Consider the following 24,384-nt stretch of genomic DNA (forward strand, 5'->3'; position numbering starts at 1 on the left):
GCATGGTCGTGTGTACCTGTGGTCCCAGCTACTAGGGAAGCTGAGATGAGAGGATCGCCTGAGCCCAGGAGGTTGAGGCTGCAGTGGATGACACAGGGAGACCCTGTCTCAAAAAAAAAAAAAAAGAAAAAGCTTGCACCAGAATGCAAGTAAATACACTGCTTTCTTTCTTGAGAAGTCAGGTTCCTTGTGGTACCACCCATAGCAACAAATGAATGAATTAATCAATGAGTATCAGCTAAACTTTCAGTGTGCTAGGCGGCATAGTCAAAAGTGTTAATTACATAAAGGCTTGCTAATGTGTTCAGTTTGAGATTGTTTTCTTTGCTGTGTGATAATATGGAATGCTGATCATAGACAAATTGTAATTATATGCTGACGTACGATAGTTACTTAAGGGGAAAATTCTGTCAAGAAGATTTGAAGGATAGAGTGAATCTCTGCTTCTGCAAGATAGAACATCAGTTTGGTCCCAACCTTTTCAGGCTGTAGATTGGACAAGCCAGATCTGCTTTCTTGTTTGACATCTTGAGTATTTTAATGACATTACTACTTTCATGAAAGGAAGAAGCACAAGCTTAGAAGAACAGAATTTCTGTAAATCGGGATAGTGGATTCAATTTCTTAACAGTTATCAGCGAAGTTGGTGATCATTCTGATACTGCACATCTGTTAACACACACAAAAAAGTTAACACAAAACATCTTATAAATCCGATAGAACATTTTCAGTTGTCCTTTTAATCAAAAGGACATTCACACATAGAAAAAGGATTCAGAGGCCGGGCCCGGTGGCTCAAGCCTGTAATCCCAGCACTTTGGGAGGCCGAGGCGGGTGGATCACGAGGTTGAGGGATCGAGACCATCCTGGTCAATATGGTGAAACCCCGTCTCTACTAAAAATGCAAAAAATTAGCTGGGCATGGTGGCACGTGCCTGTAATCCCAGCTACTCAGGAGGCTGAGGCAGGAGAATTGCCTGAACCCAGGAGGCGGAGGTTGCGGTGAGCCGAGATGCGCCATTGCACTCCAGCCTGGGTAACAAGAGCGAAACTCCGTCTCAAAAAAAAAAAAAAAAAAAAAAAAAAAGAAAAAGGATTCAGAAATATCACTTGATAGAATAAATTGATCATGCTGGCTTCTAATAAAGGATTGGAGATAAATCTTGAAAACAGCAGCCTTGCCTCATTTTATTCATTTTTTGAGAGCGAGTCTTGCTGACTCACCCAGGCTGGAGTGCAGTGGTGCAATCTCGGTTCACTGCAACCTCTGCCTCCTAGGTTCAAGTGATTTTCCTGCCTCAGCCTCCCAAGTAGATGGGATTACAGGCATCTGCCACCATGCCTGGCTAATTTTTGTATTTTTTAGTAGAGACGGGGTTTTGCCATTTGGTCAGGCTGGTCTTGATCTCCTGACCTCAGATGATCTGCCTCCTCAGCCTCCCAAAGTGTTGGGATTACAGGCATGAGCCAGCAAGCCTGGTCCACCTCATTTTTATAGAGATAAAAAAGGAATAGCCTGAGCCTGCTGAAATTGCTTCACATCTCTTCTTCTATGCCAGTTTTTAAAACATACCTTTTAAAACTCCTATTTTCCTACTGTAAGTTTAATTTTTCTTAATGTTGAAACCACTTATGTGTACATGATACTACGTGGGTATCAATGTTGTCAATCCAACCTAGATTAGATAAATTAAAAAGCAAGTTGCTTGTTACATCAAAAACTTAAAATACTGATATATGTATTGTTCTTTGAGGCTATTGTAGGCATTTAATGTGGGCAATTACTAGCTCTCCATCATTTTGTATTTAGATATGACTATGAAACTATAAGAACTTGGGCATGGAGCAGCAATTTTCTATGTTAATCACCTATATGCAGACTTTCAATGAGCAATGTATGCAGTTTTTTTGTAATTTTTTTCCTATGTTAGGGTTTCCTGATTATCTTTTTTTTTTTTTTTTTGAGACGGAGTTTTCGCTCTTGTTACCCAGGCTGGAGTGCAATGGTGCGATCTCAGCTCACCACAACCTCTGCCTCCTGGGTTCAGGCAATTCTCCTGCCTCAGCCTCCTGAGTAGCTGGGATTACAGGCACGCGCCACCATGCCCAGCTCATTTTTGTATTTTTGTTTTTTTAGTAGAGACGGGGTTTCACCATGTTGACCAGGATGGTCTCGATCTGTCGACCTCGTGATCCACCCGCCTCGGCCTCCCACAGTGCTGAGATTACAGGCTTGAGCCACCGCGCCCGGCCTTCTATTTTTTTTTTTTAAAGATGGGGTTTCACCAAATTGGTCAGGCTGGTCTCAAACTCCTGACCTCAGGTGATCCACCCACCTCAGCCTCCCAAAGTGCTGGGATTACAGGTGTGAGCCACCATGCCCAGCCTGATTATCTATTTTTTTTTTTTTTTTTTGAGACGGAGTTTAGCTCTTGTTACCCAGGCTGGAGTGCAATGGCGCGAACTCGGCTCACCGCAACCTCCGCCTCCTGGGTTCAGGCAATTCTCCTGCCTCAACCTCCCGAGTAGCTGGGATTACAGGCACGCGCCACCATGCCCAGCTAATTTTTTGTATTTTTAGTAGAGACGGGGTTTCACCGTGTTGACCAGCATGGTCTCGATCTCCCGGCCTCGTGATCCACCCTCCTCAGCCTCCCAAAGTGCTGGGATTACAGGCTTGAGCCACCGCGCCCGGCTGATTATCTATTTTTAATACAACTTTAGGACTTCAAATCTAGGAATATAAATCTGGTATTATATCTTGCAAATTACTGCTTTTTAATTTTTCTAATAATGAATATTTTAATAATTCATGTTTCACTGTAGTTTATAAAAGTACTATGGTGCACTTCATTGGAAGTGACATAAAACAAACCAGCTCTTCACCCCAGATAATTTGAGGAATGCTTCTATGAATTGCCATGAGGGAGGCTGCTAGCCTACAGCCATCCCCTAGGGAGGGAGGGAGCTGCAGGAACAAACGCCCTGACTGCCCTCCCCTCCCCCAGTCTCCCTTTGGCCCAAACCAACCAGAAGCCAGAGGGCCTCGGAACCCTACAGAAGCAATCTCCTGTCTTGTGTCCCACCCTCCGTCCTGGAGACTGACCTCCAGTCCAGTCAGGCTGACCTCCAGGGCAGAGGGTGGGACAGAAGACAGAAGAAGGCATATCTGGGAGGGCACAGGGACCAAAATAAAAGCCACAGTTTGTGTCCCAAGGTGCCGATTTTTTGAGTCCTAGGCAGAAAGACAATTAGAGTCAGTGTAATCAGCGCCAGGATAGAAAGAAAACTGGGGTGCCATGGGAATATGTACCTCACCCATGGCACATCGAATGCAGTCTGGGTGTCCAGGGGCAGGGGTGGATGGGGATAAAGTGGCTTCCTCAGGAATGTGACATCTAAACTGAGGAATGTGGAAAAAACAATAGTTAGCCAGGAGACAGGCCAGCAGGGAGTGGGGGTAAAGGTGACAGCCCATGCAGGTACAGAAGCCAGATGACGTGAACACAGAATGCAGGCAGGTAAGGCAGGACAGCTGGGCTTGGTTAGATCACGAGACATCTTATCCTCAGGCCAAGAGTTTGACTTTATCCTGAAATGAACAAAGTAGAAGTTTCATGCTACCAAAGGAATGACTGAAAAGGTTTTGAGTAAAAAGGTTTTTGATTCAAAAAGCCAGAGGAAAAACAGCAAGAAGCACAAAGTTTAGATTCAGGAAGGAGTAGTGATGACTGTAGTGACAGCTAAGCCTTAGAGAGGGCTTATTCAGTGCGCTGCCATACACAGTCCTAAGCTCTTAATCTGTATTCATTCATTTGATACTTCCAGCGATGCTCCCAAATAGATACTGTTATAATTCCCACTGTATAGATGGAAAAACTCAGGCACAGACAGGTTGGGGAATAGCCCCGGTTCACACCCCTAGTAGCAAAAAGAGCCAGGATCTGGATCTAGGCAGCCTGGCTCCAGCATCTGTGCTCTTAAGCCCATTCTGGCGCAGAAGAGCAAGTCGGAGTAGGGAGGCTGGGCGCAGAGGTGGGAGATAAAGTTGACATCTGCTTTCTCACTGTTTCCTCTGTGGAGAGTCCGGTAAGCATGATAACCGTGGCAACTCCCCTCTTCCACAGCAGCTATTCCTCATGCCTTATTTGTCCTAAGGCACCCAAACCTGTCATCTGTGCTGAACGTATTTTTCCCCATTTCCATTTTGCATCTTGGCTTATGCTGTGCTGGCAAGGACGCAAGAGGCAGGAGTCCCAGAACCCAGTCCCAGCCTGACTCTCTGGCCCTGCACAAGTCACTAACCCCATGGGACGTCTGCCTGATTCAAGCTTTCTTCTCCCAGGGGCTCCCCTTTTCACCTTTTGTACCACCTGATACAAGTTTGCTGTCTTTTTTTTTTTTTTTTTTGAGACGGAGTTTCGCTCTTGTTACCCAGGCTGGAGTGCAATGGCACGATCTCAGCTCACCGCAACCTCCGCCTCCTGGGTTCAGGCAATTCTCCTGCCTCAGCCTCCTGAGTAGCTGGGATTACAGGCACGCGCCACCATGCCCAGCTAATGTTTTGTATTTTTAGTAGAGACGGGGTTTCACCATGTTGACCAGGATGGTCTCGATCTCTTGACCTCGTGATCCACCCGCCTCGGCCTCTCAAAGTGCTGGGATTACAGGCTTGAGCCACCGCGCCCGGCCCATTGCTGTCTTTGCATTTCTTCTGCTTCTGGACATTCCGGCAATTGTTAACTGCATTATTTTACTCTTGGTCTCTGAATCTGGGAGTTTGCTTTTCTAATTGATCTGCGTTGCTTATGAAGTGCCTTGTCACCTATCAATCCAGGATCTGAATTCTTGTAGGTGACACAGTCACCAACTTGGTGTGTGTGTGTGTGTGTGTGTGTATGCATGTGCGTGTTCGTGTGCGTGTGTGTGTGTGTGTGTGTGTCCCAAGGGAACAGAGCACTGCTGAGTTAAGGCTGATGATTAGTTAGTTCGTGGATTGTCAGCAAAACACATTCACAAGAAAGCTATGTGCTGTTTTGTCTTTTGCAGTGACGTCATGTGGCTCATGTTTTATGGTTTTCAGAGTTCATTAGTTTCCATTTGTTCTCGGTTAATATCCAGCTCAATAGACTGTGTAAGTAGAATACCCCCAAACTGAAAGTCACCCACTTAAAATATAGTTAAAATATGTCACCCACTTATAGTTGAAAATGTGTACACATTAATTTTTTGTACCCAACACTGGATAATGGGTAAGGACACAGGATCCCGGAGCAAGACCGCCTGGGTCCCAGTTCCAACTTAGCCACTTGCAGGCTGTGAAACGCTTGAAATAGAGCTCTCAGCGTCCGTTTCTTTCCCTCCTTCCTTCCTTCCTTCCTTCCTCTCTTTCTTTCGCTTTCTCTCTCTTTCTCTCTCCCTTTCTTTCTTTTTCTTCATCCCAAAGGTGATAGCCTCAGTTTCTTGATTTGAAAAATAGAAATTATTCAATGAGAGTCTATGTGAAAACTTTAAAACACACTGCCTGGCCCGGGAAAGTCCTCAGCTTTAACCGTTATTAGCTATGATTACAACTGTGCATTAATGAGGCAAGAAAATGCTCAAGGATAACAAGCAAGTATCCCCATTAGCTCATCAGACCGAGGGAGATGCATACGCATGCATGCTCGGGTTTCAGCTCAAAGCCCTTTGTCTAGAAGGCTCTTGAACGCAGAGGTTCAGGCAGTATCAAGTTTACTTGGCAGTGGAGCCATCACTTTTGTTGATCAATGAAATTGACATACTGCTCTCCCCGACCCCACCACTCCAACATGTGCCTAGAGCTATCTGTGTCGAGAAGAGCATGCTTCAGTTGCCTGGAGTGAGCAATTCAACTTGTGGAGAAACGAGAAATGAGAGTGTTAAGACAAGAAACATAAAACCCCAGGGTAAGGTACGAATCACTGAAAGTCAGGCAAAGGAACTGGTGTCCAGGAATGAGTTAGGCTTTGCCCGCCTCTGGCCCTAGAGATGGCTCTTTGGAGAGGAATAAATTCAGCCAGGCCCAAGGCCACAGATCCTAAGGGACTGCCGGCAGCTCTAGGCTATCTATGGAGGAGAAGCAGAGGGTGGCACCTAGTGAAAGCGGGGGCTGGCAGACATGGCTTGAGCCTGTGTTTACAGATGAAGTCCCCTGATTCCCGAGACTGGGGAAGGAGATTTTGCCCAGATCGGGGACCTCAAATCAGAACTCTTTCCCCCGCCACCCCCTTCTTTTCACGGCATCTTTGACTGTAAACAACAGATAAACTGGTTGGGAAAGCGCAGCAGATTCTCAGGCTGGTGCCTAGCAGGCCGGGCCTAGCTGCCTTTGAACCTGTGACAGATGGCGATGCCAGTGGCCGGTAAGCACGCACTGGAAAATCTTGACATCCTGGACATGCCATGCCCCGCAGAGACAGCTGTGCAGGTTCTTTAGGTTTGGGGTGCTGTGCTGGCAGTTGCCTTATAAACATGGAGGGTTGAAATGGATGCCCTGGAGCTTAGCTAACCTTTCCCCAGCCCCCTAAAAGGAAGGGGCTCTAGTTTTGTTTGCTTTATGAAGGATGGATCTGTCATTGTTTTAGAACCTCTGGAGGAAGATTTATCGGGAGGAAGCCATCCTGAACCCTCAGAGACTTCTCTCATTTACTGGCGCGCCAGCTTTCCCGTCCCAGGTCCTCATCCCGGCTCAGCCACACTCCAGCAGTGTGGCCTTTGAGAAGTTGCTTGACTACACTGAGTCTCGTTGTCACCTATGAGTGGAGGTGATTACATCGCTGTTGTGTGGAACGCCTACCCCCAGGCACTCTTATAGGATGATGGTGAGGAGTCAATGAAATAATAAGGCTGAGGCAGGAGAATTGCTCGAAGCCAGGAGTTCAAGACTAGCCTGGGCGACATAGCCAGACCTCACCTCTACAAAAATGTCTCTTAAAAAATTAGCTGGGCATGGTGGCTTATGCCTGTCGTTCCAGCTACTTGGGAGGCTGAGGGGAGAGCACCACCTGAGCCCAGGCGGTCAAGGCTACAGTGAGCCATAATCACGCCACTGCACTCCAGCCTGGGCGACAGAGAGAGACTCTATCTCAAATATAAATAAACAAATAAACAAATGAAATAATGCATGCAATTAGTACACTAGTATATGATCAGACACATGGCAAGTGCTCGATAAATCGTAGCTGCAATAAACTTTACAATGTTTCAGGAGGGTATCCTTTGGACTCAGTCCAGTGATAGAAGCATTTGAAAAGACTAATCAATATGATGGCTATTTCCTACAGGTTCGAACCTGCATCTCCAGGGACCCAGGGCATTGATTGGCTCATGGAGCCCCTTGTTCTCTTGATGCTTGTTTTGGGCTGTACCAACTGACTGCAATTTCATACTCCAAAGCTTAAGAGTTACATTTTTTTATTTTATTTTATTTTATTTTATTTTATTTTATTTTATTTATTTTGAGACGGAGTTTCGCTCTTGTTACCCAGGCTGGAATGCAATGGCGCGATCTCGGCTCACCGCAACCTCTGCCTCCTGGGTTCAGGCAATTCTCCTGCCTCAGCCTCCTGAGGAGCTGGGATTACAGGCACGTGCCACCATGCCCAGCTAAATTTTTGTATTTTTAGTAGAGATGGGGTTTCACCATGTTGACCAGGATGGTCTCCATCTCTTGACCTCGTGATCCACCCACCTCGACCTCCCAAAGTGCTGGGATTACAGGCTTGAGCCACCACGCCCGGCCTATTTATTTTATTTTATTTTATTTTTGAGACAGAGTTTTGCTCTTGTTACCCAGGCTGGAGTGCCATGGCACAATCTCAGCTCATCTCAACCTCCACCTCCTGGGTTCAGGCAATTCTCCTGCCTCAGCCTCCTGAGTAGCTGGAATTACAGGCACGCGCCACCATGCCCGGCTCATTTTTTGTATTTTTAGTAGAGATGGGGTTTCACCATGTTGACCAGGATGGTCTCGATCTCTTGACCTCGTGATCCACCTGCATCGGCCTCCCAAAGTGCTGGGATTACAGGCGTGAGCCACTGTGCCCGACAAGACTTACATTTTTTTAAAAAAAGATAAAGTGTTTTATTAGTTAATTCCCAGGGTAACTTTCTTTACCTCTTAGAGCCAGAGCCAAACTTTTTTCATCTATAAAAGAAGCCATTGAAATAATAATTTGCAGCCAGGCGCGGTGGCTCAAGCCTGTAATCCCAGCACTTTGGGAGGCTGAGGCGGGTGGATCACGAGGTCGAGAGATCGAGACCATCCCGGTCAACATGGTGAAACCCCGTCTCTACTAAAGATACAAAAAATTAGCTGGGCATGGTGGTACGTGCCTGTAATCCCAGCTACTCAGGAGGCTGAGGCAGGAGAATTGCCTGAGCCCAGGAGGCGGAGGTTGCGGTGAGCCGAGATCGCGCCATTGCACTCCAGCCTGGGTAACAAGAGCGAAACTCCGTCTCAAAAAAAAAAAAAAAAATAATAATAATAATAATAATAATTTGCAATAAATAGAACAATTTTCTTTGTACCTTCTGTACAGTACTGAGCATCATGCTTAGAAAGTCCTTCATAATCCCCAAGGTCATGTAAATATTCATTTTTTTGGTTTGTATGTTTATGGTTTTCTTTGTTGGTGTGTTTCGTTTGTTAGTATGTTTATAGTTTTCTTTGCTGGTGTGTTTTGTTTGTATGTTTATAGTTTTATTTGTTAATATGTTTTGTTTGTATGTTTATAGTTTTACTTGTTAGTGTTTTGTTAGTATGTTTATAGTTTTATTTGCATGTTTTGTTAGTATGTTTATAGTTTTATTTGCATGTTTTGTTAGTATGTTTACAGCTTTATTTGTTAACATCTTTACAACAACTGAAATTGGTTTCTGGCACGAGGTTTAAAGCAGTAATGATTCTAATTAAATTTTTTTCAGGTAGTTAATGAATTCCTCTAACAAAACTTATAGACTAATTCTTCTTTGCTCAAGAGGTCTTAAATGCCACCTTTATCACACTCTTAAACAATATATTCTTATAAAAATTTAGGTTTGTGGCCTGGCGTGGTGGCTCATTCCTGTAATCCCAGAACTTCAGGAGGCCGAGGTGGGTGGATCACGAGATCTGGAGTTCAAGACCAGCCTGGCCAAGATGGTGAAATCTCATCTACTAAAAATATAAAAATTAGCCAGGCATGGTGGCAGGCACCTGTAATCTCAGCTACTCAGGAGGCTGAGGCAGGAGAGTTGCTTGAACCTGGGTGACAGAGGTTGCAGTGAGTGAAGATCGCACCACTGCACTCCAGCCTGGGCAACAGAGTGAGACTCCATCACAAAAAAAATTAATAAATAAAAAATTTAAGGCCGGGCGCGGTGGCTCAAGCCTGTAATCCCAGCACTTTGGGAGGCCGAGGCGGGTGGATCACGAGGTCGAGGGATCGAGACTATCCTGGTCAACATGGTGAAACCCCATCTCTACTAAAAATACAAAACATTAGCTGGGCATGGTGGTGCGTGCCTGTAGTCCCAGTTACTCAGGAGGCTGAGGCAGGAGAATTGCCTGAACCCAGGAGACGGAGGTTGCGGTGAGCCGAGATCGCGCCATTGCACTCCAGCCTGGGTAACAAGAGCGAAACTCCGTCTCAAAAAAAAAAAAAATAAATAAATAAAAATAAAAAAGGTTTAAAAAGAATTCAGCTTTGTTTCTGGACTTCCTATTCTGTTCCATGATTGGTGATCTCTTCTAAATTCTCAAACCAGTATGGCCTCCCATATTATCAGAGTTTGTATTGCTCTGGAGATCTCTGGTCAGATTCTTACCTCTTGTATTAGGCTGTGAGTTTCCTGAGGGAAGGGTCCTGTCTCGCTCCTCTATGTAGCCTGAGAGCCGAGTGTGGTGTCATCAAGGGAGAGCACAACAGCACCACGGTGACGTGAGGAAGCCCCAGGCTTAGGGTTGCCAGACTGAGCAAAGGAAAGAATAGTACATGCAGTTAACCTACAATATCTAATAGTTTTTTGTATGAGTATATCCCATGCAAAATTTGGGATATACTTATCCTAAAAGTTATCCAGACGTCTTCACTGAAACACTCATCCTCATCAGACCTCGTGTGTCCACTTACCATGAGATCCACGCTGGAAGACCAGGAATGCATTTTTTTTTTTTTTTTAAGGTACCAAGCACTTCCCATACATGCTCTTCCATCCTCACAAGAACCAGAGACCTTATTTAGCCTCAGCCCCATTTTCCTGATGGAAAACAACCAAGGTTCAGAGAAGTTACGAAACTTGCCCAAAGTCACACAGCTAATAGGTTACAGAGCTGGGAAACCCAGGTAGTATAACTTCCGGAACACCAATTCTTTCCTCTGTACTAGGAAATTTCACTTTCTTTTTTTTTTTTTTTTTTTTAAGAAGAGGAAGAAAGAGAAAGAGAAAGAGGGAGAGAGAATGGGGGTATTGCTTTATTGCCCAGGCTAGAATGCAGTCTAAATATGGGTATGCCTATAATTGTCCTTAATAATGGAGACATGAAAGAAAATGTGGGAAGAGAATAACAAACAAGGAGCCAACCAAGATTTCATTTAAACTTCTAAATTGATATGATGTGGTACTGATAAGAGTGTATATTTTGTGTATTTAAAGTGGAGAGTTCTATAAATGTTAATTACATTTACTTGTTCCAGATCTAAGTTCAAGACCTGAATATCGTTGTTAATTTTCTGTCTCATTGATCTGTCTAATATTAATGTTGAAGTCTCCCACTATTATTATGTGGGAGTCTAAGTCTCTTTATAAGTCCTATATGTCTAGGTATTCCTGTATTGGGTGCGTATATATTTAGGATCTTTAGCTCTTCTTGTTGTTGCATTGATCGTTTTATCATTATATAATGTCCTTCTTTGCTTCTTTTGATCTTTGTTGCTTAATTGTAACTTCTGCTTTTTATTTATTTATTTTAGCTCTCTGTTTGGTTGGTAAATCTTTCTCCATCCCTTGTTTAGAGTCTTTGTGTATCCTTGAATGTGAGATGGATCTGGATGCAGCATACTGATGGGTTTTGGTTTTTTATTCAAATTGCCTGTCTTTGGATTGGGGGATTTAGTCAATTTAAATTTAGAATTAATAATAATATATGTGAGTTTAATACTGTCTTTAGCTGGCTATTTTGTCCATTAGTTGATGTAAATTCTTCATTATATTGATGCTCTTTTTGATAATTTTTTTAGAAAGGCTGATACTGTTTGTTCCTTTCATATGTGTAGTGGTTCTTTCAGAAGCTCTTACAAAGCAGGCCTGGTGGTGATGAAATCTCTGAGTGCTTGCTTATTCACAAAAAACTTTATTTTTCCTTCACATGTGAAGCTTAGCTTGGCTGGATGTGAAATTCTGGGTTGAAAATTCTTTTCTTTAAGGATGTTGAATATTGGCCCCCACTCTCTTCTGGCTTGTAGGGTTTCTGCTGAGAGATCTGCTGTAAGTCTGATAGGCTTCCCTTTGTGGGTAACCTGACCTTTCTCTCTGGCTGCCCTTAGTATTTTCTCCTTCATTTCAACCCTGGTGAATCTGACGATTATGTGCCTTGGAGTTGCTCTTCTTGAGGAATATCTCTGTGGTGTTCTCTGTATTACCTGGAGTTGAATATTATCCTGCCTTACTAGGCTGGGAAAATTTTCCTGAATAATGTCCTGAAGCGTATTTTCCAGCTTGGATTCATTCTCTTCGTCACATTCAGGTACACCTATCAAGCGTAGATTAGGTCTTTTCACATAGTCCCATATTTCTTGGAGACTTTGCTCGTTCCTTTTTATCCTTTTTTCTCTCGTCTTGTCTTCTTGTTTTATTTCATTGAGTTGATCTTCGACCTCTGATATCCTTTCTTCTGCTTGATCAATTCGGCTGTTAAAACTTGTACATACTTCACGTAGTTCTCGTATTGTGTTTTTCAGCTCCATCAATTCACTTATTTTCCTCTCTAAATTTTGTATTCTTGTTGACATTTCGTCAAACCTTTTTTCAAAGTTCTTAGTTTCTTTAGATTGTGTTAGAACAAGTTCTTTTAATTCACAGAAGTTTCTTATTATCCACGTTTTGAAGCCTGCTTCTGTAATTGGAACCCACTCGTTCTCCATCAAGCCTTGTTTCGTTGCTGATGAGGAACTGTGATCCTCAGCTGAGGGAGAGGCGTTCTGATCTTGGGTATTCTCAGCCTTTTTTGACTGTTTTCTTCCCTTCGTTGTAGATTTATCCATCTGTGGTCTTTATAATTGGGTTTCTGAGTGGACGTCCAACTTACTGATTCTCAGCGCCGAAATCTGAGCAACCCACTGCGCCGACTCAATCAGCGGCGTTAAGATTGATGGTGCTTTTCCGACTCTGCACCGAGAACTGACGCTCCGAGGCGCCGGCAAAACCGCCTCGCTGGTCACAAGAGTCGCGCTGGCGACCCGTGGAGCTCCTCCGCTGGGAATCTCCTGGTGCGTGAGCAACAAGAATTCATGTGAAGGTGTGGCGTCCTCTCGTTCTTTGCGCTTTCACTGGGAGCTACAATCCCGAGCTGCTAGTGATCAGCCATCTTGGATCGCATTTTTTTTTTTTTTTTTTTTTACATGCCAAATGCCACAAGCTCAAGTGAGAAGCATCCAGCTGACTGGGTGTGTGAGTGGGGAATACGGACTTCCATGCCTGGAGAAGCAGTGTGCCATGCCAAAAAGGGACTGAGTCACTGCTGTTCCTCCCTGAGGCTTCCTGTCGCAACCCCTTGCACCATGCCCCATGTCCCGGCCCCATGTCCCTGTTCCCCAGAGGCCCTGCACTGAGGGAGGCAAGGCAGACACTGTATGATCCTACAGGTGACTATTCATAGTCGCTTCCCTCTGATGCCACCCGGTGTGTGAAAGCTGCCTGGACACACCCAATAGACACTTCAGCTATGCTGGGGAGGCAGTCATTCTGCTTCTCACGTTTATTCACACACTTCCACAGGCGCTGCAAGCCTACACAGCCTACACACTTGTTCCAAATAGGCCCTAGTTTGTGCCAGGCACAGCGCTACGCATTGGGGTTACAATGGTGAAAAGATACCGACCTGGCCCCTGATGTCATGGAGCTTACAGTCTAGTAGGGGAAATGGCCATAAATCACATGATCAAAATTTATCTAATTGAGAAAGTATAAGGAGATACAAGAGCATCCAGTGAAGGGCCTAATCTGATGGGTGGGTAGTCAACACCCCAAATGAGGGATATTTGAGAAGGCGTTCACTGTCAAAGAGAAGTGTTTCTGGCAGACAGAACAGCATGTGCAAAGGTCCTGAGGTAGGAGGGAGGGTTAGTGAGGGTGTGAGAGAAAGAGTGAAGCAAGAGGAGGCTGCAGAGGCAGGCAGGGGCCAGATCCCGCGGACCAAGGGTGAGTCAAGGCCATTGCAGGATTTAGCAAGAGAATGACTTAATGATATTGGGCTTTTAAAGATGAATATGGCTGCAATACCAGGATGGGTGGTTGGAAGAGGTCAAAGTGGAAACTACTGGGGAGGTCTTCGTAAGAGCTCACAGTGACCTGGTGGGGGAAACGGGGCAGGGGAGAGGGAGACTGTGCTGGGCTTCATCACTGTTGAATGCAGAAAAGAAATGAGATAACGAGGCGATGCTGGCACAGCCAGGGAAGACTTTCATTACCCACTGGGCACAGGGGAGGGTGGTTAACCTGTGGGGAGAAGCAGAGTAGTTAGCCAGGATGGGAGAGAGAGAGAGAGGGAGAGAGAGAGAGAGAGATTGAGAGAGAGAGAGAGAGAGAGAGAGAGAGAGAGAGAGAGAAGGCGCAGGAGCAAGAGAGCTAAAGCTGAGAATTCAAAGGACCAAGGAGATACTGCAGAGCCAGGTCACAGAGATGGGGCAGAAGGAACTCACTTGTTGCCCAGCTTTCTCTCATTTCAGCCTCAAAGAGATCCTGCCAGCTAGGGGGGCACTTTCTCCACTTCACGGGGTAACCAACTATGGATCAGATCATTTTCCAACATCACAGAGCTGGGAATTGAATACAAGTCTGTGTAACTACAAAGCCCAGGAGCCCCGCTCCTGCCCTCAATCCCTGGACTGATGAGTTATGTCAAGGCCTATAGCCAAAAGGAAGGCTCAAAGACTTCCCAGCAGGCAAGGAGAGCAGCTGGGTGGGAGGGCCGATTCTCAATTCCTGTAGTTCTCCCAGACCCTGCAACCTGGGGGAATATGGGGAAACCAAGGCAGACACAACATGGAGACAGCAAAAGGCAGTGTTTTCTCCCTCCCTCCCTTCCTTCCTCTTTATTTTTCTTTTTAGTTTTGAGACAGGGTTTCTCTCTGTCACCCAGGCTGGAGTGCAGTGGCACAATCACAGCTCACTGCAGCCTCAACTTCCCAGGCTCAGATGAATCTCCCACCTCAGTCTCCTGGGCAGCTGGGACCACAGGCACACACCACCACATCTGGCTTATTTTTGTATCTTTTGTAGACATGGGGTTTCACCACGTTGCCCAGGCTGGTCTTGAACTCTCAGGCTCAAGCAATCCTCTGTCTCAGCCTCCCGAAGTGCTGGGATTACAGGCATGAGCCACCACACTCAGCTCCCCTCTTTCTTAAGCAGTTCTAAATAAAATCAAGAGTAAATCATAGCATCAGATTTGTGTTTTTTGAGAAATGACACGGAACTTCTATGATAGCTGAAATTAAAATATTTATTTCTGAATTTTCTGCTGTGTGTGTGCACGCAGGCAAACACTTGTCCTTGGTTGGTGCCCTACACGTGCACTTGCTGCATCTGTTGGGTTAATCTGCACAGGTCTGAAAGCACAATTTTCAGCAAACAAAAAAGCTCTACATAGCACAATTTCCGAGCCGTTGAGACAAGCAGCAGTCTTCTTCTGCGTTTACTTTGAATTAACTCATTTATACTGGAGGTTGAAAATGCTGTTCATGAAAAATCAGACCTTGGCGATGACCCTGAGCAGTAGGATGTAAATAACTCCCACAAGCTTAGCGTTCCAATAATGGAACGCTAGGCATAAATAGCTACACTGCCAGGCTGTACTTGTGCAGGAAATGGACCATTTTCAGCAAGAAATCTTCAGATGAGGACTGTCACCCTCCAGTGTAACTCTGGGGCCTGCTTGGCAGGGGGACTGGCTTTGGCTGGAGGCTGGATCAAAAGGGCTGCCCTGGAATGGCGCCTTCCCATCCCAGGGAGAGAGCCCTGTTGGGAGCATGCGATGGACCAAGAAGACACATCCATTGGGAAAGTGGCCCTTGGTCTGTCCAGTTCTAATGGAGGAAGGTGCTTGGTGCAATGACCAGTTCTGATGGGAAACTAGTTGGGGACACGGGCATTGTCTTTCCCATGTGTACCCCACTGGGACCCAAACTCTCAAGTTTCACCCTCAGGGTGAAAAGTTCCAGGAGAAGGATCAAGAGTGGTGTACGTGTCTCAGCTGCCCAGGCTGGGCTCCTCCCACCCCACTCAGTCCTGCCCTCTGGAAACCGAGCGCACCGGCAGGACCCCTTTCCGTGGTCCCAGCTTCTGGCCAGGATGCCTATGGCTTCGTAGCATCCACGTGGGGAAGCCTAGTTTGAAGATCGTGAAACTAGGAGAGCAGCAGTTGATCAAGTGAACCCAAGATGTGACTAAAACTGTCTCTGATGGCAAAGCCCTCGAAGACAGAGTCTGGCCCATGGAAAGACGGCTCTGAGCATGGCACCTATGAGCAGACCCCTCACTCTGACCTCCTGGGCGTGTGAGTGCAGCCTTGCTCACCGTTGAGGCTGAAGGGAGACCTCAGGGAGGCCACGTGATAACTGCCCTTCCTGTGTGCCTGTCACAGCTGACTGTCACACCCACACCGTCCTCTGCCCGGCCGGCCCGGCCCTGCCATGCCCTGCCATGCCCTGCCACTGCAGTCAGGGCTCTTTGGGCGTGAGTGACAGAAAATTCACCTGAGTTTGCTCAGGCAACAGGGGAAGTTCATCGGTCCGTAAGTTAGCCACGGGCAGGGCAGGGAACAGTCCGGGCTGAGGAATACCTGGCCTCAGAGTCCCCAGCGCTGTGAGGATTTGCAGGCTCCTTCCCTGGTCTCTGTCTCCCCCGCAGTCTGCAGATCAGCTTTGTGCTCTCACAGCAACTTCCTTCACAGGGTGGGAAGCAGGTTCTCGGCAGCGCGAGGCTTCCATCTCCCTGGCTTTGGCCCCAAGAAAGGATGGAGCTCCCCTCCATGAGTTCCTATTCAGAAAATTCCAGAAGCAAGTTTCTGCTTGATTTGGTGTGGTCTGGGCTGGCTGGGTAGCTCGGACACTGAAATGGCCAAGCCCTCTAGTGTCATGGGGTTGAAGTAGGATGTGGAGACATATTCATCCGCTCAGGGTGCCGTGCCAAAATACCACAGCCTGGGTGCCTCAAACCACAAACACTTATTTCCCACAGTTCTGGAAGCTGGGAAATCCCAGATCAACTTGCTCACAAGGTTGGTTTCATTCTGAGGCCTCTTCTCTCGGCCCCTAGGTGGCTGCCCTCCTTTGTATTTGCGCGGAGAGAGTTCACTCTCTGTGTCTCGTTCTATAAGGACACGAATCCTGCTGAATCAGGGCCCCACCCTTAGGACCTCATTTAACCTTAATGACTTCCTGACAGGTCTCATCTCCAAATACAGCCACACAGAGGATTATGGCTTCAACTTAAGACTTTGGAGGAGAAAGAGACATGCCGTCCATGATGGGAAGAAAAACTATGAAAAAGGGGTGCAGTGGCCAGAAAAGGGGACATACAGAACTACAGATGCTCCCCACATTTCCCCCAATACCACACACACACACACACATACACACACACACGCACGCACACACGGCCTGCCTTTGCCCCTCCCCACACGGCCACTCCCCACCCCATGCTTATTTCCCTCCCTCCTATCCTGCTCTCTGGAGCTGCCCCTTCCCTTAAGTTGTCCTGTGGCTCATCGAATGCTGGGTGCGGGTAGATGCATGTAAATGTAGCCCGGGGCTGGGGGCCTCCCGGACCATGTGTGTCCTGAGCCCCACATGGGACTGGGCAGGAAGTGGATCTCACCCACATCTACTGTCCTCAGGCAGAGCCTGGCCCTGGGACATGAGCTCAGTGGGTGCGGCCGCTTTGTTGAATTCACCTCAGACCCCGCTTCCCCGCCATCCACTTATAAGGTTCCCGGGGCCTTGAGACCTCTATCCTTGCAAGAACAGAATGCGGTGACGCAGCTCACACAAACCTGCTGGTGGCTTCCTACAATAAAAGGCTATAATTTTCTAGTTCAAAAGAGTCTACCAAGTGACTAGCTCAGTGAATGAAGACAGATCCACAAGAAGGCACATCAGGAAATTTCGGAAAAGGACTAAGGATAGAGAGAAAAATTCTGAAACCTTCCAGAGAGAAAAGACAGGTCATATACAAAGAATCAAGACTCAGCATGACACCGACTTCTTCCCAACAACACTGGGAGCTAGAAAATAATAGAGCAACATTTCCCAAGTGAGGAGAAGTTACGGGTAAATTAGAGCAGGATTTCCAGCCAAACTATTCATCAGGAGTGGGGGCAGAACAATGACATTCTAAAATATTCGAGGGTCAGAAAGCTTGGCTTCCATTCACTCTTTCTTAACCTCTAGTAAACACTATTATTCTAAGCAAATAGATCTTAAATGTTCTTACTACAATAATAATAATAAGCATGTGAGGTGATGGAAATCTTAATTAACTTGATTTAACCATTTCCCAATGTATGCATATATCAAAACATCACACTGAACATTGTGTAAATATACACAATATTTACAAAAATACACAATAAAATTGCATATTTTTATTTATCGATTATACTTTAATACTGTTGGAGGAAGAATTCAGTATAATGTTAAAACAAAAAACAATTGAAAAACCTGAAGAAAATCATTAGGCTGGGAGTGGCGGCTCACGCCTGTAATCCCAGCACTTTGGGACGCTGATGTGGGTGGATCACCGGAGGTCAGGAGTTCAAGATCAGTCTGACCAATATGATAAAACCCCGTCTCTAATAAAAAATAGAAAAATCAGCCAGGTGTGGTGGTATGTGCCTGTAGTCCCAGCTCCTTGGAAGGTTGAGACAGGAGAATTGCTTCAACCCGGGAGGTGGGGGTTGCAGTGAGCCAAGATCACACCACTGCACTCCACTCCAGCCTGGCTGAGACTAGATTAATGATTTTTTTTTTTTTTTTTTTTTGAGACTGAGTCATTAGTCCAGACCAGCCTTTTACAGATGAGGTCAGTGAAGTACAGAGAGGTGAACTCACTTGTCTGATCTTACACAGCAAGTCATCAGCAGAACTTGACCTGAAATCCAAAGCCAAGCTGTCTTCTATTACCTCAAGATCCTTCAGTCCAGCCCTCCCGGGTCTGCCTTGGGAATCAGTATTGGTGATCAAGGGAATAGAGAGGAACATGCAAAGAGCTCTCCATCTAGATTGACATTCACACTGTGCCAGGGCGTCGGCAAGAAACAGTGCAAGTCCCAAGAGTGCTCAACCCAACCCTTTTCCCCTCCCCATCCTCTCTCATAACCAGCTTCGGCTAAAAGGTCTGAGAAGAAAAGGGAGTGGCAGATGACTCTCACAGGGTGTAAATGACTCCCACCACGATTTCTGTTTTATCGAGACCTACCTCCAAAACCAGTTTGTTCCCCCACATAACCTGCAGGTGGCACCAGAGCAGCGCGGGAGCCGAGGGTCCGCCCCGGCCTTCCTGGAGACCCCGGCAGGGCGCGGTAAGGCGAGGCAGCGGTGGGGCGCAGGGCTCAGCTGGGCTGCGGATCGGTACACAGCCTTTGAAATGAACACAGGGGCCTTCTGGCTAATTCCCTCTCTTTGGTAGGGTGATCGTATGCTTTTATCATCCAAATCCAGACGCTTCGGAGAGTGAAAGGGACACTATTATAATTGCACCAGGACAGCAGATACAACCTTAGCTGTACCTTGCAAACCAGAACATATGGTCACCCTACCCTCTGGTCACTTTTCCTTCCTTGTTCCATTCTTCCTTTTCATTCTTTTTCTTTTAAAATACACAACTTTCTCTTTCTCCAAGGACCATTGTCTTTGAAAACGCCCTTGTAATCGGGATATTTTCAACCATGCAACATCTGCTTTCGCTTCTTGAGTCTGAACAGGCTCGCTGAACCCACCCCAGGTAGATTTAGCTTCCAGTCAGAAGACTCTGTTCCCTGGCTTACCATCCCCATGACTCGGGAATTAAAAGTATCAGACGTGGCACAGTGACCCTTATCTCAACTGTGATGCCTCTTTGCTAAATTTATTTCTGTGATTTTGTTCTGACTGCTCATGTCCTTTATCTCTTTGAATTTACGTATATTAGTTTATCGAATTGCAAGTAGACAAGCCCCATTAAGCAGGATTCTTATATTTCAAGATCATCCCGTTACTCCATTCAACCCCAAATTAGCATGCCATTTACCCCCTTGTTTCTGAACCCTCTTCATTTAATAGTTTCCTAAACATGCATCTATTGCAAAAAGGACTGTTCTCACTTCCATTTTTAGTTGATTCATTGCTATCCAAGTAATGATTTGTCTGGGGGAGTCATTAGTAGAGAATTGTGCCCTTAAATTTATCTTTATAATTGGATTCTGCTAGTTGTGGGGATCAAGGGAGACAGTGGCCACAGAGATGCCGTGTTAACTGCAGATGTGGCTGTCGGAGCACTTTGCGAACTGCCAATGTGAGTTCAGACTCTTCAGGGTATTTGGCACCCAGGTCTACGGTGAGGTGTGACATATACGAGGTAAGGTTTGATGCCTGCTCCGACTCCAGTCTCACTGACACCCAGGAGACATTTGGCAACTCACGGCCCTGCCTTGGGGAAAAGAGCAGTCTGGGAGAGCTTCTTCAAGGCAGCCTGACTTCACTGTGGTCCGGGGCATGACTGAGGCTTACCTGGCAAGGAATTGGAGGGTATCTGAGTAAAGAGCTGCAGTGTGGGCAGAGGTGTAGTGTGGGCACTGAGGACAGCCACCGGCCAAAGCAGGGAACAGAAACAGAATGAGGAAGAGCTCTGTGGGAGGGTGGGCATAGGCTGGAGAACCTTCATAGTCTGAAGAGTTCGACTTGTTGGGGCTCGATCCTGTAGGCAGTAGGGAGCCATGGAAGGCTCTTAGGTGGGGAAATTGCTGGAGATTAGTGAGCAAGCCCTGTCTCCATGAGCAGCACGGGTGGTCCACAGGCATGACTGTGCAGGGAGCTGGTGCAAATGCCTCTGTGTGCCGGTGAGCTTCTATGTTGTGACGCTGCCCACGTGTGTGCTTCAGTGTGCCGAGTGGTTGCACACCCCAGATCTGTGCTGCACGTGCTTGCCAGTGAGGGTGCCGGGCGCTGGGAGCTGGTAGGGAAGGAGGCGTGTTAGGGCGTAGTCTCCAAAAGCCCTCCTCCGAATCCACATGTGCTTTTGGAGGAAGGAGCTCTGCACACCGCAGAGAGCATGCTTCCGTAAAAGGAGCACTCAACTGGGAATCAGGCGGGCTGGCCAGCGCCACGGCCCCAAATGTCTCTGTCCTCCAAGAAGCCGGATGTGAATCACAGGAATTTATAGCCCGGCCTGGAGTGGGATTTATGAGTCTGCCTCCAGCCTGGGCTGGCGGGGAGTGGCCGCTATCAGTGTCCCATTGCTGCTGATGGATGAGGATGTTTCCTGTAAGACAAACTCCTCTCTGTGGCAGGCAGCGAAGCGAGACCCATCCAGGCCCTAGGACCAGCCCCATACCTGTCCCAGAGCCGGATCCCCCGTGCCCTCACAGTCCACGCCTCCCCTTGATCCTCAGCCCTACACACTGCCACACAAGCAAGAGGTGCTCCCAAGGGGCCCAACTCCCGCCAGGGCTCTGCCTCCCCCACTGCCATACGCATCTGCTCCGCATGCCCTTCAAAACTCTTCCATCCTAGGGCCCAAGCCTTGGGACCTGCCCAAGATGGGACATACCACACTCAAAGCCAGAATTGATCTCTGAGGTAGCCCAGAACACACACACACACACACACACACACACACACACACACACACACACTCACAGAATACATAGATGAGGAACCAGGGTCCAGAGAGGGATGGGCCTGGCCTGAATCACCCACCAGCACAGCAGTGAAGCTGAGGCCCCAGCCCACAAGCCCCCTGGACTGGTTATTTCAGTGTCCGGTCACACTGGACTGTCATATGGCCATGGGGGTAGTTTTCACCTCCAAATGCTGGGACCTCTCCAGAGCACAGACGGACCTGGGTTTGAATCCTCGTCCAGCCTCTAAAAGTTACAACCTCTGCGCCCCTTTCCTCACCTGAAAAATGGGGATCAAAATAACCCCAATTTGCTGAGGTTCGTACGAGGTTCAAGTGAGAGGACGTAGGTAGAGCCACAGCACAGAGTGGGCCCTGGCACATGCTCCCTGAGTGGTGACGATGGTTCTCCACCATCCCCCGTGCCTCAGGGGGCCCTGCGCCTGATTTGCTGTGGGCAGAAGGTCAGTCAAGGTTGGTGGGGGCAGGAGCAAGGAGAGTTCGAGTGTGGGACTGCAGGGCAGGAGTGAGACCACTTCCTACTGGAGGAGACCCTGGAAGCCTCCCTGGAGGTGGTGGCATCAAGCAGAGGATGCAGAGCTCTGTCTCTCTTGCTCTGAAGCTGACTGGGGGCTTCTTGGGTACCGCAGGGCTGGAGGGAAGCACCCTAACCTGAAAGCCAATTCCAGCCCAGCCCAAGCTTCTGCCCTGGACGACCTAAGGAGGAGTCCCTCCCTTCTCTGGGCATCCGAAAAATGGGGCCAGGGAGGACCAGACAACACTCCCTCGAGGCGCCTTTCTGCTCAGGGGCTTGTGCAAGCGGAAGGCGGTGCAGACCCACCCTCGGCAGGACCCGGTTATTGCCAGGGGGCGGCAGCAGGGAGGGAAGCTGCGGTCCCGCCTCCTTTCCCTGTGCCAGTCCCTCCGCAGCACCCGGTGGTCTTTGCTCCCCCACCCCCAGCCGGCTCGCCCGAGAGACAGAGCTGAGCGTCCTTCACGTCCGGACATGCGATGCTCCCCGCAGCCCTGCAGGGCTCCAGCGTGCTGGCCGCTTTTCAGATGGGGACACTGACGGCCCGGGGGGGGGGGACACTGACGGCCCGGAGAGGGGAGCACGGGGACACTGACGGCCCGGAGAGGGGAGCACGGGGACACTGACGGCCCGGAGAGGGGAGCACGGGGACACTGACGGCCCGGAGAGGGGAGGGGGGGACATTGACGGCCCGGAGAGGGGAGGGGGACACTGACGGCCCGGAGAGGGGAGCACGGGGACACTGACGGCCCGGAGAGGGGAGCACGGGGACACTGACGGCCCGGAGAGGGGAGCACGGGGACACTGACGGCCCGGAGAGGGGAGGGGGGGACATTGACGGCCCGGAGAGGGGAGGGGGACACTGACGGCCCGGAGAGGGGAGCACGGGGACACTGACGGCCCGGAGAGGGGAGCACGGGGACACTGACGGCCCGGAGAGGGGAGGGGGGGGGACATTGACGGCCCGGAGAGGGGAGGGGGACACTGACGGCCCGGAGAGGGGAGCACGGGGACACTGACGGCCCGGAGAGGGGAGCACGGGGACACTGACGGCCCGGAGAGGGGAGCACGGGGACACTGACGGCCCGGAGAGGGGAGCCCTTGCTCAAGGCCCCGCGGGAGCCAAGTGTGCCGGCGGAGGCCGTGTGAAAGGAGACGGGGTCACACGGACCTGGCTGGGATCCCGGTCCCCTCACCTCCCGCTGTGTGTCCTCGGGCAGGTCACCCGCCCTCTCTGAACCTCAGTGGATACGAGTGCCGATCACAGAAGCCACCGCTTGTTTCCGGTAGCGTTCCTGCCCCATGAGAGCGGAGACATGTCTGTCGCTCCCCTCGGCGCCCCCGGAGCCCGGCCGGGCGGGACACGGAGAACAGCGCCTTCCTGGCGACGGGCAGATGCCGCCTGTCCCCGAAGCCCGCCCCGCAGCAGCGCCGCGTCGCCGCCCCGCGCCCCGCCCGGCGGCCCTGCCTGCGGGACGCCCGCCTCCCCCGGCCTGGAGGGGCCCCGCGCCCCGCGCCCCGCGCCCCGCGCCCCGCGCGCCCTCCGGCGGCCCCAGCCCGCAGGCCCCTGTCGGGGTCCCGGCCGCTCCCTGGCGTCCCTCCCTGCAGCCGGCCCCGCTCCGCTCTGCGCCGTCCGCAGGACCGGACGGTTTCCGTGTCTCCTTCGTCTCCCTCCCTCCCCTGAAGGGAAACGCGCCTCGCGTCTTCCAGGAACACAGGACGGCTCCGGACGAGAAAACGCAAACAGAGGCCGGCGGGACGGCGGGCGCCCCCCGCGCAGGCCCCGCCCGCGAACCCGCGCCCTCCGCCAGGCCCCGAGACCGCCCCGCTGTTTTGGGGGTAGTTGGAAACGTCGACCTTTATTCTAGCGGATGAGCGGGTCACAGGGACACAGGGACCCAGAGAGGAGGGAAGGGAAAGCCGGGCGGCCGTGCTGGGGGGGGGGGGGTCCGGGAGCGCGGCCGGGAGCACGTGGGCGGGAGAGGACGCGGGGGCGGAGGCGCGCGGGGGGCCGGCGGCCTGGACCCCGGGGCTCGGGGGCGTGTGTCCTCCCGCCAGCGCCCCCCCCCCACCCGCCAGGAGCCGGCGGCAGGAGGGGGGCGTCTCTGAGCGCTGGGAGCAGGGGTGGGCGCCCCCTCCCCAGCACGTGCACAGCGCCCAGAGGCCGGGGCCCGGGCTGGGGCGCCGAGAGCAGCCGACGGCCACCGCGGCTGCGGGAACGCAGGGACTCCCGCGACCTCCCTCCCGGGGCGCGCCCCGCCTCTCTCTGCCTGCGGGGCGTTCAGGGTTTGTAGACTCACTTCTCCAGGGCAGTGGGGGGCGCCAGTGAGCCCGGAGGGGCGCGTGTCTGTGCAGGAGCCGCGGAGAAGCCCGGGCGAGGTGGGCAGGCGGGGCGGGCGCGGGGAGGAAAAGCTGTGGCCGCGCGTGGCGTGGGGCCTGTGCGCATGCGCGGTCCACGCGTGGGTCGCGTCTGCGTTTCCCTTGTGACTGTAGCACGAGGCACGTGTTTGAAGGCGGTGGTACCAGACGCGTGTGTAGCGTAAGGTGTGGGTCTGCGCATTTGTGTGTGTGTTGTGCCACGTGTATGCGGTAATGGACACGTGTGTGCACCCCCTACCTGTGTGCCTCCGCACGGCGTGCCCCCGAGTCCCCGCAGGCAGGGCCCCTCTTCTGCTCCTGACCCAGGTCCACCATCACCCCAGGTCCTGGGAGCCAGAATCGTGATTGGCCTTGGGGTTCCCTCCAGCAACAGCAAAACA

The 24,384-nt window shown here is 49.8% G+C and overlaps 1 long non-coding RNA gene across 2 annotated transcripts; it reads right to left on the minus strand.

Annotated features, from left to right (window-relative positions):
• On the minus strand, positions 1-24,005 carry LOC141582542 (uncharacterized). 2 transcript variants are annotated; one of them, XR_012515400.1, is made up of 3 exons: positions 23,926-24,005; positions 9,829-9,972; positions 1-669 (listed from the first exon to the last, which is right to left on the minus strand). It is a non-coding gene; the product is annotated as an uncharacterized LOC141582542 (long non-coding RNA). The 2 variants fall into 2 exon arrangements; XR_012515401.1 differs by lacking the exon at positions 1-669 and adding an exon at positions 2,359-3,592.
• Positions 24,006-24,384: the final 379 nt, after the last annotated feature.

Source organism: Saimiri boliviensis, chromosome 2, assembly GCF_048565385.1.
Source record: "Saimiri boliviensis isolate mSaiBol1 chromosome 2, mSaiBol1.pri, whole genome shotgun sequence".
Lineage (NCBI taxonomy): Eukaryota > Metazoa > Chordata > Mammalia > Primates > Cebidae > Saimiri > Saimiri boliviensis.